The following is an 11,919-nucleotide window of genomic DNA, read 5'->3' as shown; positions in this document are numbered from 1 at the left end:
CAAGGTCAGAGGAAGCCAACATGGGTTTCATGGAGGACTATGTGTAAGCCCAAGTTCATGGGGGGTTTAGGCTTCAGAGATATTGAACTTTTCAACCTCGCTCTCTTATCCAGGCAGGTATGGCGTTTGCTCCAGGAACCAGACACGCTTAGTGCGCGTATTTTAAAGCTCGGTATTACCCATCGGTGGACATTCTTGATGCAGCCTTAGGACCACACCCGTCACAGGTGTGGCGCTCGATACTTGAGGGAAGAGACATTCTTGCTCTTGGACTGATTAAGAGGATTGGTTCGGGGATAGGCACACGCATCTGGGAGGATAACTGGCTACCTCGTGACTACAAGTTGAGGCCTATCTGCCCAATATTGACAAACCCACCACAATTTGTCTCAGAACTCATTGATCCCGTGACGAGGACGTGGAGGAGGGAGGTGATACAACAAAATTTTCTTGCACCTGATGTCGATGTGATTCTTAATATACCTTTGAGCTAGAGGGTACAACCAGATTTCTGGGCATGGCACTATGACAGAAAGGGGTTTTTCTTGGTCCGGTTGGCATACAGGATGATCAACGCTATCAAATTTCAAAGGGAAGATTGTCTTGAACACAGGGGAGGCCACTCGAATCAAGCACGGGAGAAGAAGTCGTGGTCTTTGCTATGGAAGGTCAAAGTCCCCTCAAAAGTCAGAATTTTTGCATGGAGGCTATCACATACGTCCTTGCCGATTGGAACCACGAGGCATGGAAGGAAGATGGCGGACTCGCCAGCTTGTTCTTTGTGTGGTGCGGAGAATGATACTTGGAGACACTCGCTTTTTGACTGCCGGATGGCAAGGTGCGTGTGGGCGCTGGGCGATGAGGAGACCGTTGAGCATGTGCTATCTAATAACTCCGATGATCCCAGATTGTGGCTCTTTTGGCTGTTTGATACATTGGACCAGAAGGAGTTGGCAAAAGTTTTGGTCACCATGTGGGCCATCTGGTGGGCAAGGAGGAGAGCGATCCATGATGAAGAATTTCAAAGTCCCTTGTCCACTATGTGTTTTATCAACAGATACCTAGAGGACCTTGACATTGTCTATGTGAGCAAACCTGCAGCTGGACGACCACCACAGCAGCGATCCCACAGGTGGATGGCGCCAGAGGGGGAGGCAGTTAAAATCAATGTGGATGGTGCAATCTCGCGGAACGGCAAAATGGGTGCAGTCTCGGCGATAAGCAGGGACAAGGAAGGGAGGTATTTGGGCTCTTCAGCTGTCACCTTTGATGGTTTGGTTGATGCAGCGAATCTGAAAGCACTTGCATGCAGCGAGGCACTAGCTCTGGCAAAGGACCTCAACCTCTCACATGTGACCATAGGTTCTGATTGTATGCAAGTGGTCTCGGACATCAGGGGGAATGTGCTATCATCTTGTGCTGTAGTTATTAGTGAAATTAGAGGGTCTATGAAAGATTTTGGGAGTGCTAGCTTTAGATATGAGTGTAGGGAGGCCAATGCTGAAGCTCATGCCATTGCAAAGGCTGCTTCAGCTCTCCATTCTGGTCGCCGTTTGTGGCTAGGGATCCTACCGAACATCACTTGTATTCCTTCTGTGTTATCTTTTGAATAAAATCCCTAGTTCACCTTAAAAAAAAATAGTACCACCTTTGATAGGAAAAAAATATTTTCGACGGTGAACGGATGAAAATATTGAAGAAACACATATTGCTTTATTAGTAAGTAATAATAATAGGCGGCTGACAGGCGCTGGCCGAAACTTTCGGCCTGTCGGCTGCCGAGCGTTGGATTAGATATTACATGACCGTCAGATTTCAGTTTCGGCCGGCCGGCTGTCTCAGATTAGATATTACATTGCCGTCCGATTTCAGTCTTTTTTTATTATTATCCAGTCAACGCTACCAATCCCCCATAGGAATCACGCCATGGATTCGCCCCTCCTGCAGCGCTGCCCTCATCCCGACGCGTGAAAATTACACGAGCAGCACGCCCTGTGCGGCACTACCTCTTCCCAAGCGGTTGTAGTGGAGACGCCGTCCAAGCTCGCTGTAACTTGCCGGCGGTCACCGTCCCATCTCCTATTGCAGCTTTTTTGGATGCAGCTCCGCCCGCTCGCTGGTTCCAACTCCGCCCCTACTGGATGCCAATTGCAGCAATTCTACACATTGACCAACGGGGACAAAACAAGTGGCGGCGCTGGCGCCGGCCTGCTGCATCGGCCGAGGCTTTGCGGGCCCCATTGGGTTTGACACCGACGTCATTCACCTGCCTCTCTCACCACCACAGCAGCCGCCAAAGAAAAAAATAATGGACCATCTTGACACCCGAGCTCGACGCGACTCCATCGCTGATATGCAGCCTTGCGAACCTCCAAGATGGCCGGTAAGATAAACAACACAATAGCTCTAGCACCAAAGATTGGAAAATTTGACATCCATATGCGCTGCAAATCTCCTGGTTCCAATGTAGTCCGCTTTTCCGCAATCATCCATGAAAAGAAAAAATAAACTAACAGGATTTTTAAAGTAACGAATATTAGTGCAGCTTTTGCTTCACGGACAAGCGTACGTCGTCCTCTTACATCTCTATACACAAAAGATGAAGCAATCATTCAACAAATAACGACTAGCGGTGTTGTTCACATAACCATGAGGCCTTGACGTCCACTCCTTCCGTTCCAAATTACTCGTCGTGGTTTTAGTTTCAAACTCGTCGTGGTTTGAACTAAAACCACGACGAGTAATTTGGAACGGAGGGAGTACGTAGATAAGGTGTACACTAACAGTGCACAGGCAAATTAACTCGCCCTCAAACAGCTGTAAACAACTGTGCAGCTGCTCTTTACTTGTCACTGCCAAAAATCCAACCACCCGCTGTAGAGCACCAGCGGCCCTAAAAAAATCACTATCCATGGTAGGTTAAGTTACTCCATTTTATAGAATTCGGAACCTAACTCGAGCCTTTGAATATTAAGCATCCTCCTAGAAATGTAAGTTCAACTCACTCTAACTTCACCATCCATCTAACTGTAAATATGTGATAGAAAGCAAAAGTGGCAATCATCGTTAAGAAATGGTATATTGGTTTTAGCAGAGTCGACACTTAACCTCAGGACATGATCGCTTGCATTTGCCAATTGTACATCCACAGTAGCGATTTTCTCACGAGAGACATCTTCTCATCCTCAATTGTGAAAAAGGCCGCTTCCTTGGTAGTATTTGCTTCATCATCATCACTCAAAGCTTCTTTGAAAGATCGCAATGTTGTGATAAAGGATAGAGCAAGGTTTTTCTTTGCGCATGGGACTATCATCTGCAACACAGTTTTTAGTAACCATCCTGTGAAAAAAGAAAGAAAAATACGAGTGTACATTTATGGAAGGCTATAGATTCTAATGATACAAACCGACCTTTTATATTTAACACAAGCAATAAAAGTAAAAATGCTCCAAGGTAATCATCTCATGGTAGTTGCCAATTGTAATGTAGTCATTTTAGTGTACAAAATTTCAAAATACAAATATCAGGAGTGCCCTGTGCTTAATCTGCACAAAACCTCGTGGTAAAAAATGAAAATAGAGAAATGGTGATAAAAAATCAGGCATGCCATGTATCTGAAACCAAGTGTTCGATAACAGTTTTAACAAGACTACGGTAATCCAGTGCTCTAAGGTAACATAGCATCATACAATCTGGAGACCACACCAAAGGTAGGAAGAAATTTTACCATAATCATACCACATAAGCATTGGCTCACCTCATTGTATACCAAAGGAGGCCACGACATGACATAGTGATGGGCATGATGATGACTCTGATATGGGCCCTCAAAGAGCTGATGCAGCTCTGTAGTTTCCAGGCAAAATAATAGGAACCACTTTGGAGAATTACGGTTCCAAAATTCAGCACACTCATGACAGTCAACCAACATGTACACAAAGCCATTAATAACAGATAAAATTCCTAATTTGGAATGAATTACCACTGAACACTTAATGAACTCAACAGTGGTGCGCAATGAAAACGACTTGTCAAACACCCAACTCTCCACACCATAGCTATCTTTCCCCATTTTTTCTCGAAAAGGGGGAAAAAACCCCGGCCTCTGCATCAGCACGATGCATACGGCCCTCTTATTAATAAAAGAAGTAGTGCCAACATGGTTCCAATGGTCGTAAAAAAGTAGAAAAGGCTCACACAGAGCCAAAAAAAGGCTAGAAACAACAACTAGCCAAACCAAGATGCCACAACCGGCTGGGTAAAGTAGATAGGAACACTAAATGCCTATCCTATTACATGACCGCCATCCAAACCGGTTGAAGATATCCCGAGCTACCATCTCCCAGCGGACAGACCCAGTAACCAAATGCTCCCTGGCCACCGTCTGGGTGAGTGGCGACCACGAACGAATCAGTGCCGTAGTCCGGAATAAAACTTGCAAAAATTGTATACATGATATTCTGTTAAAGACCAAATCATTTCTGCAATTCCAGATAGTCGACAACAACGCACAAGCCCCAACCCGAATATGTCTCGCTACGTTAGACTCAAACCCATTAAGCCATGTCCCAAAGAACGCATAAACAGAAGTCGGGGGTTTGATATTGAAAGCAATGTGGACCGTCTGCCAAAGTACCTTGGCCAGCGGGCAATCAAAAAATAGGTGTTTAATAGTCTCATCCCGATCGCAGAAACTACACCTAGTAGATCCTGTCCAATTACGCTTCATCAAGTTATCCTTAGTTAAAATTACTTGCTTATGGACAAACCACATAAACACTTTTATTTTCAAAGGAACTTTGACATCCCACACATGTTTGGACGTAGGAAAGGAGTTCAAATTAATTACATCAATATACATTGATTTAACCGTAAATACTCCAGACTTAGTCAACTTCCAGTGTAATTCATCGGGTTGTTGAGAAAGCTGCACTGCCATCAGTCTCCTAACCAGACGGAGCCAATCTTCCCAACGATTGCCCGCTAGCACTCGTCTGAACTGTATATTAAGGGGGATAGATTGAAATACCGATGCAACAGACACCTCACGTCGTTGAATAATGCGGTACAAGGAGGGATATTGGATGGCTAAGGGTGTGTCACCGAGCCAAGTATCTTCCCAGAAACGTGTACTCGTGCCGTTTCCAACAACAAACTTTGTCCTATTAAACAAAGCCTGCTTGACCTTCATGAGACCCTTCCAGAAGGGCGAATCGGTAGGCCTAACTGTGACCTGTGACAAGGTTTTTGACTGGAGGTACTTGCCGCGAAGGATTTGAGCCCATATAGCATCATTTTCCGACGAAAGCTTCCACAGCCACTTGCTAAGAAGGCATTTATTCTTAATTTCTAGATTCTCAATACCCAGACCCCCTTGGTCTTTCGGTCTACAGATGATGTCCCACTTAGCAAGCCTATATTTTCTTTTGAGCTCATCACCCTGCCAAAAGAACCGCGATCTATAGAAGTCCAGTATCTTCCTAACACCAACTGGTACCTCAAAGAACGAGAGAAGAAACATCGGCATACTTGTGAGCACCGAATTAATAAGGATTAATCGGCCTCCATATGACATGAGCTTGCCCTTCCAGCAGCTCAGTTTCTTCTCAAATCGGTCCTCGATACACTTCCATTCTCTGTTCGTTAGCCTACGATGGTGGATAGGAATTCCCAAGTATGAGAATGGTAGCTCTCCCAACTCACATCCAAACAATTGCCTATAAGCATCCTGTTCATCTTTGGCCCTACCAAAACAGAACAGCTCGCTCTTATGAAAGTTTATCTTTAACCCGGTCAATTGTTCAAATAGGCATAACACCAGCTTCATATTTCTTGCCTTAGCCAAGTCATGCTCCATAAAGATGATTGTATCATCAGCGTATTATAGGATAGAAACACCTCCATCAATAAGATGAGGCACCAATCCACCTACTTGACCATTTTCCTTAGCCCTTCCTATCAAGACTGCCAACATATCCACCACTATGTTAAACAAGATAGGGGACATCGGATCTCCTTGTCTTAGGCCTTTATGTGTCTGGAAATAGTGACCTATGTCATCATTAACTCTAATTCCCACACTACCTTTTTGCGTAAATGATTGAACCTGTCTGCGCCAGGCTTCATCAAAGCCTTTCATACGCAAAGACTGTTGGAGAAATGGCCATTTGACCTTGTCATACGCTTTCTCGAAATCCACTTTAAAAATCACTCCATCTAATTTTTTGGAGTGGATTTCATGGAGCGTTTCATGCAGGACTACCACCCCTTCAAGGATATTTCTGTCCGGCATGAAAGCGGTTTGGGACTGTTGCACCACAGAATGCGCAATCTGTGTGAGCCTGTTAGTCCCGACCTTAGTGAAAATTTTGAAACTAACATTAAGGAGACATATAGGCCTGAATTGCTCAATTCTGACCGCATCCGTCTTCTTAGGAAGTAGTGTGATAGTCCCAAAATTCAAGTGGAATAGTTGAAGCTGTCCAGAGAACAGATCATGAAACATAGGTAGAAGATCCCCCTTAATAATGTGCCAGCACTTCTTATAGAACTCAGCCGGGAAACCATCCGGTCCAGGAGCCTTATTATTTTTCATCTGTGCAATGGCATCGAAAACCTCCTTCTTCGTGAACGGGGCAACTAGAATGTCATTATCAGCAGCTGATAACTGAGGCACATCCTCAGTTCTGGACTCATCGAGGGACACTGTATTCTCCTCCGGCGGTCCAAATAACTGCTTATAATAGTCGGTTATGTATGATTTTAGGTTATGCTGACCTAAAATAGTGCCCTCATCCTGCTCAAGCTGAAATATTCGCTTCTTTCTGTGTTTGCCATTAGCTATTAAATGGAAGAACTGAGTGTTTGCGTCCCCCTGGACCACTCTACGTACTTTAGCACGCAAAGCCCACTTCAGTTCTTCTTCGCGGAGTAGTTCTTTTAACCTCTTTTCCGCCTCATTTTTAACCTGAAGCTCTGCTGGTGCCAAAATATTGGATTCAGCCTTAATGTCCAGGTCATGTATAAGAGTAAGGAGTCTATCCTTTTCAATCTTATACACACCACTAAGGTGCTTAGCCCAACCTCGTAAGAAACTTCTCAAGTTCCTAATCTTATTCTGCCACCTCTCAAGTGGAGATTTGCCTCGAACATCTTTAACCCATTTCCTGACTATCAAATCTAAGAACCCTCCCCGTTCAAACCACGGCGTCTCGAAGGAGAAGGTGTTCTTGTTACCCACATGATTCGGCTCCCCTGAGTCCACGAACAATGGGGTATGATCAGATATTCCCCTCGAAAGAGCTTGCACCATAACCAGCGGGAATTTCTGTTCCCACTCCACGCTTGCAAGAACTCTATCAAGTTTTTCGTAGGTTGGGTTTGGCAGAGCGTTAGCCCATGTGAACTTTCGACCAGAAAGTTCTATCTCTCTCAGATCCAAGCTTTCTATAATGGTGTTGAACATGAAGGACCATCTGCCATCAAAATTATCATTGTTCTTCTCCTCTCTCCTCCTGATGATATTAAAATCGCCTCCAACTAAAATTGGCAGCTGCTCTGATCCACAGATTCGAACAAGGTCTGCGAGAAACTCCGCTTTAAGCTCTGGTTGCGCGGCACCATAAACCGCCACCAAAGCCCAGTTAAAGCCATCCATCTTAGACCTAACTCGAAACTTGACCGCGAAATCGCCCATCACTACACTACGGACTTCAAGCGAATCGCATCTCACACCGAGTAAGATACCACCCGATCTTCCTCGCGGAGGGAGGCAATGCCAATCGAAATCAATACCACCAACCAGAGAGGAAAGAAACTGCGGTGCAAAGTTATCTCTACCCGTCTCTGATAGAGCAACGAAGTCTAACTTCTCTTCTACAGCTGTCTCAGCCAGGAATCTTCTTTTAGCCAAGTCCTTTAGACCTCTGCTATTCCAAAAAATTCCTCTCATAGTTCATCATGGAATTTTTTGGTAGTTCGAATCCTAGCACTCCTACGAACTGCGGAATCGGGATAGATCTTCCGTTTCCACTTACGCTTAGGTTTACTAAGCTCAGGCACCCGGTCCTCATGACCGGGTTCACCAATATTAGTCGAATCATTCTCTGGGGAAACATGATCTTCCTCAGCGTCATGGTTGGTGGGTGCTAGATCTGCACACAAGCTATCAAGCACTCTAACCCCTAACGCATTAATCTCATCATCATTCATTGGTTTAACTGTTGCAAGATTACGAATAGTCTCTAAAGCACGTTCCGCCTCCAGATCTAAAATATCATTCACCGACTTAGTAATCTCACTGTCCGTAGCACCTAGTGAAACTCCTAATTGGTTTGCATTATTTATAATGTCCTCATTAGAAAAATGCAATAGTGAATTAGATAAGTTGACGGACATACCAGATGTAAACGCAGCCTCCTGAAGCTTGGCCGCCCTCATAGCGCACCGCTGCTGCATATCATCTATCTCGGGGACGTCCAGGATGCGAGCACTCATCCGTCTCCCCTCGGCAATCGGGTCCGGGATCCCGCCAAACGCGATCACCTCCTCCCTAGTAACACCTGGCATAGAGCCCTCCGAAGGCTGTACCGGGGTTACCTGAGAAGGCGTCAGCGGGCTCCCGATCCCCCTAGACGGGAATCCCACACTAGGGACCCTGGTCATGGGTAGGGGCGAAGAGGAGATGATGACGGGGGCCGCCTGCCCGCGCCCTCCTCCGACTGCAGCCGCGGGCTCCGACACATGAGCCAGCAGCGAGGGAGAGACGGTCCTCCTGATCGTCGAGGGTGAAGGGGGAGCCAAGGCCTCCTGCCCCAGCGCCCCCCAACTCCGCTACTGCTGCGGTGGTTACCGCCACCGTCGGGGAGGCAGGAGCCGAGGCCGCCTGCCTCGGGCTCCCGCCCCTCGTACCGGCCGACCCACACTGGGCCAGCGTGACCGACGCCGCCGAGGGCGTGGTGGGGTGGGAAGAAGGCGAGACCACCTGCCTCGAATCTCCCCCCCCCCTCGACTCACCCTGCCCGTAGACGCCGACACCGGAGTCGCGTCCGCCTGGGGTGCCAGTGCAAGAGAAGCTCCCTCCAGGCTCCTCTCCGTAGCTCCGACCATAGTCCTGGGCTGGCGACCCACAGAAAAGCCGGCCTCCCTCTCGAACTCCAACGGGGGGAGCGTGTACTCAAGACAATCATCAGAATCTACCCGGTCACTCCATAATCTGGGAGGTGCCGAGGCTGGCTGAAAAGACCCAAAGCGCAGAGTAGTCATGGGTACCGCTGGGGAAGCAGCAGGCTCAACCCCGGTCCCATCCCCGGGCAACTGCGAAGAACCATTAGACCCCTCGTGCGTGGGCTCATCTGACGGTGCCCCCTTGGCCCAGCTATCTTTCCCCATGAACAAATAAAAAGCATCCCGTCGTTGAGGCCCTCAAAATTTAAGTGCCCGATACAGAGCTTCCCGTCTTGTGTCTGGCCAAGCTTGAATGTAGTAAAGAACATCATATTCAAAGGCGGCACCACATCCATTCGGTGGAACTGAGATGTCATTGCATTGAGCACGAGCATACTAACTCCCTTTGGAAATATTCAGTAGATGGATCCATCAACCACCTTACCAGGGTTAGAGTTTTTCTCATCCTTGGGCACCAGGCCCAGGGCAGTTGTTTCCACCAAGGGAAAATTTGCCACTCCATTGTGTTCGATGAGAAGACAGCTATGCGTGTCGCGCCCAATAGCGGTCATGACGGATGGAGACCACACGATGTAGCTGCTGGTCCTCCTGGTAGTAGAGCGTATGGAACTCAAGGAAGTTGTTGTCCGCCAAAATTTGCCTGCCGGGGAAGAGGTGCAGGGCCTGCCTCAACGGTTTGTATCAAGCTTGCTGCTTCAGGTGAGCGATGCGGATCTCGTCGTCCAAGATGTAATCGAACTCCCACCCAAGGTTATCGTTGTGCTTGGGGCCGTACATGCGGGGGGTCTTAAAGAAAATGACGTCATGGAAGGCGGCGACGAGGTCCGTGTCAGAGGGGCGCCAAGGGAAGGGTAGACCGGGACCTAGCTTTTCTTCCGCCGTCCGCTCGTCACTCACCTTCCGACGCCGCTTCCGCTCGCTCCACCCACCGCCTCTCCTCGCGTTTTCCTCAAAATGTAGATGAATCTGATCGGGGTCTACCCCTCCCCTTGGCGCCCCTCCGACACGGACCTCATCGCCGCCTTCCGCGATGCCGATTTCTTCAAGACCCGCCGCATGTACGGCCCCAAGCACGACGACGACCCCGGGTGGGAGTTTGATTACATCTTGGACAGTGAGATCCGGATCACCACCGAAAGCAGCGAGCCAGATACAACAAGCTGAGGTAGGCCTTGTCCCTCTTCCCCGATAGGCAAATTTGGCAGATAACAGCTTCCTTGAGTTCCGCACACTCTCACCAGGAGGACCAGGGGCTGCAGAGTGTGGTCTGCATCTGTCATGACCACTATTGGGCGCGGTCGTGCGTCGCTGTCTTCTCATCGAACACCATGAAGTGGCTAATTTTCCCTTGGGTGGAAACGAAGGCCCTGGGCCTGGTGCCCAAGGATGACAAAAACTCTAACCCTGGTAAGGTGGTTGATGGTTTCATCTACTAGATATTTTCTAAGGGAGCCAGCATGCTCGAGCTCAATGCAGGGACATCTCTGTTCCACCAAATGGATATGTCGCCGCCCTTGAATATGATGTTCTTTACTACATTCGAACTTGGACAGACCAAGGACGTGAAGCTCTGTATCGTGCACTTAACTTTTGAGGGCGTCAATGACGAGATGCTTTTTGTTTGGTTGTGGGGAAAAGATAGCTATGGTGTGGAGAGATGGGTGTTTGACAAGTCATTTCCATTGCGCATCATTGCCGAGTTCATTAAGTGTTCAATGGCAATTCATTGCAAAGTAGGAATTTTGTACGTTATTGATGGCTTTATGTACCTGTCGGTTGACTGAATGTCGGAATCGTAATTCTCCAGAGTGGTTCCTATCATTTTGCCTGGAAACTGCATAGCTACATCAACTTTTTGAGGGCCCATATCAAAGTCACCATCGTGCCCATCTCTATGTCATGTCGTGGCCTCCTTTAGTATACAGTGAGGTGAGCCCATGCTTATGTGTCATGTTTTAGAACCAAAAGCACAAGGCCGTAGTAGCTGCCATGTACAACCAAAAGAATAAAGCAATAGTTGATTCCATGTTACATCCAAAGTAAAGGATGCTAAATCTGTCATATTACAACCAAAAGTATAAAGAAGATCAAGCACAACACCAGTACTTCCTTCTTTTCAGGGGTCAACTTTCTAGCTTTTGAGCTTGAGGCCATGTCATATGCTATCATAGTGTCCTCCACGGTGGGGTAGGTTTCTGCGACGCCTCATCAGCCAATGTCATGGCCAACATGGGACTTCCTTGGAGACTCTGTGGCATAGTGATCATGTGCCTTGTTAGAGTGACAACCACATCAAGTTATGGTGCTGCATGTGTTGCCTCATCAACCAACGCCGAAGCCAACATGTTGCATGTATTTAGAAATGTAATAAGTGCAAGTCAAAATAGACATTGCTATAGTATGTGGATGTGTTACCTTCTTGTTACTAGATTGGGACTGCTTTGAAGACTTTGTGGCATAGTGATCATGTGCCTATTGGATATCTTGGTGCCCTCTTCTTTCTTTTCCTGCACAAATATAAACAAGTTAGTACATACTAAACAAGTAGTAAAATGAACATTGATCATTTCAGATACCTCGGCCTTGGTCCATTTAACGGACATGTGGATTGCTTGTGGCCTAAAATGTGGCATCTTTTGCATCTATTCTTGCTGCCTAGTTATTTTGGCTCTTTCTTATTTTTAGGACCACCATCTCCACCTTCGAGGAAGCTCTTATACCTATTCTTTCTAG

At 47.2% G+C, this 11,919-nt stretch overlaps 2 pseudogenes; one reads left to right on the top strand and one right to left on the bottom strand.

Moving 5' to 3' along the window:
- Window positions 1-3,667: 3,667 nt before the first annotated feature.
- Window positions 3,668-10,029, bottom strand: LOC119279299 (annotated as a pseudogene).
- Window positions 10,030-10,060: 31 nt separating this feature from the next.
- LOC119279298 lies at window positions 10,061-11,145 on the top strand (annotated as a pseudogene).
- The last annotated feature ends 774 nt before the right edge of the window (window positions 11,146-11,919 follow it).

Source organism: Triticum dicoccoides, chromosome 3B (genome assembly GCF_002162155.2).
Source record: "Triticum dicoccoides isolate Atlit2015 ecotype Zavitan chromosome 3B, WEW_v2.0, whole genome shotgun sequence".
NCBI lineage: Eukaryota > Viridiplantae > Streptophyta > Magnoliopsida > Poales > Poaceae > Triticum > Triticum dicoccoides.
Note: the sequence above shows the minus strand (reverse complement) of the source record. Positions and strands in the feature narration are given on the sequence as shown.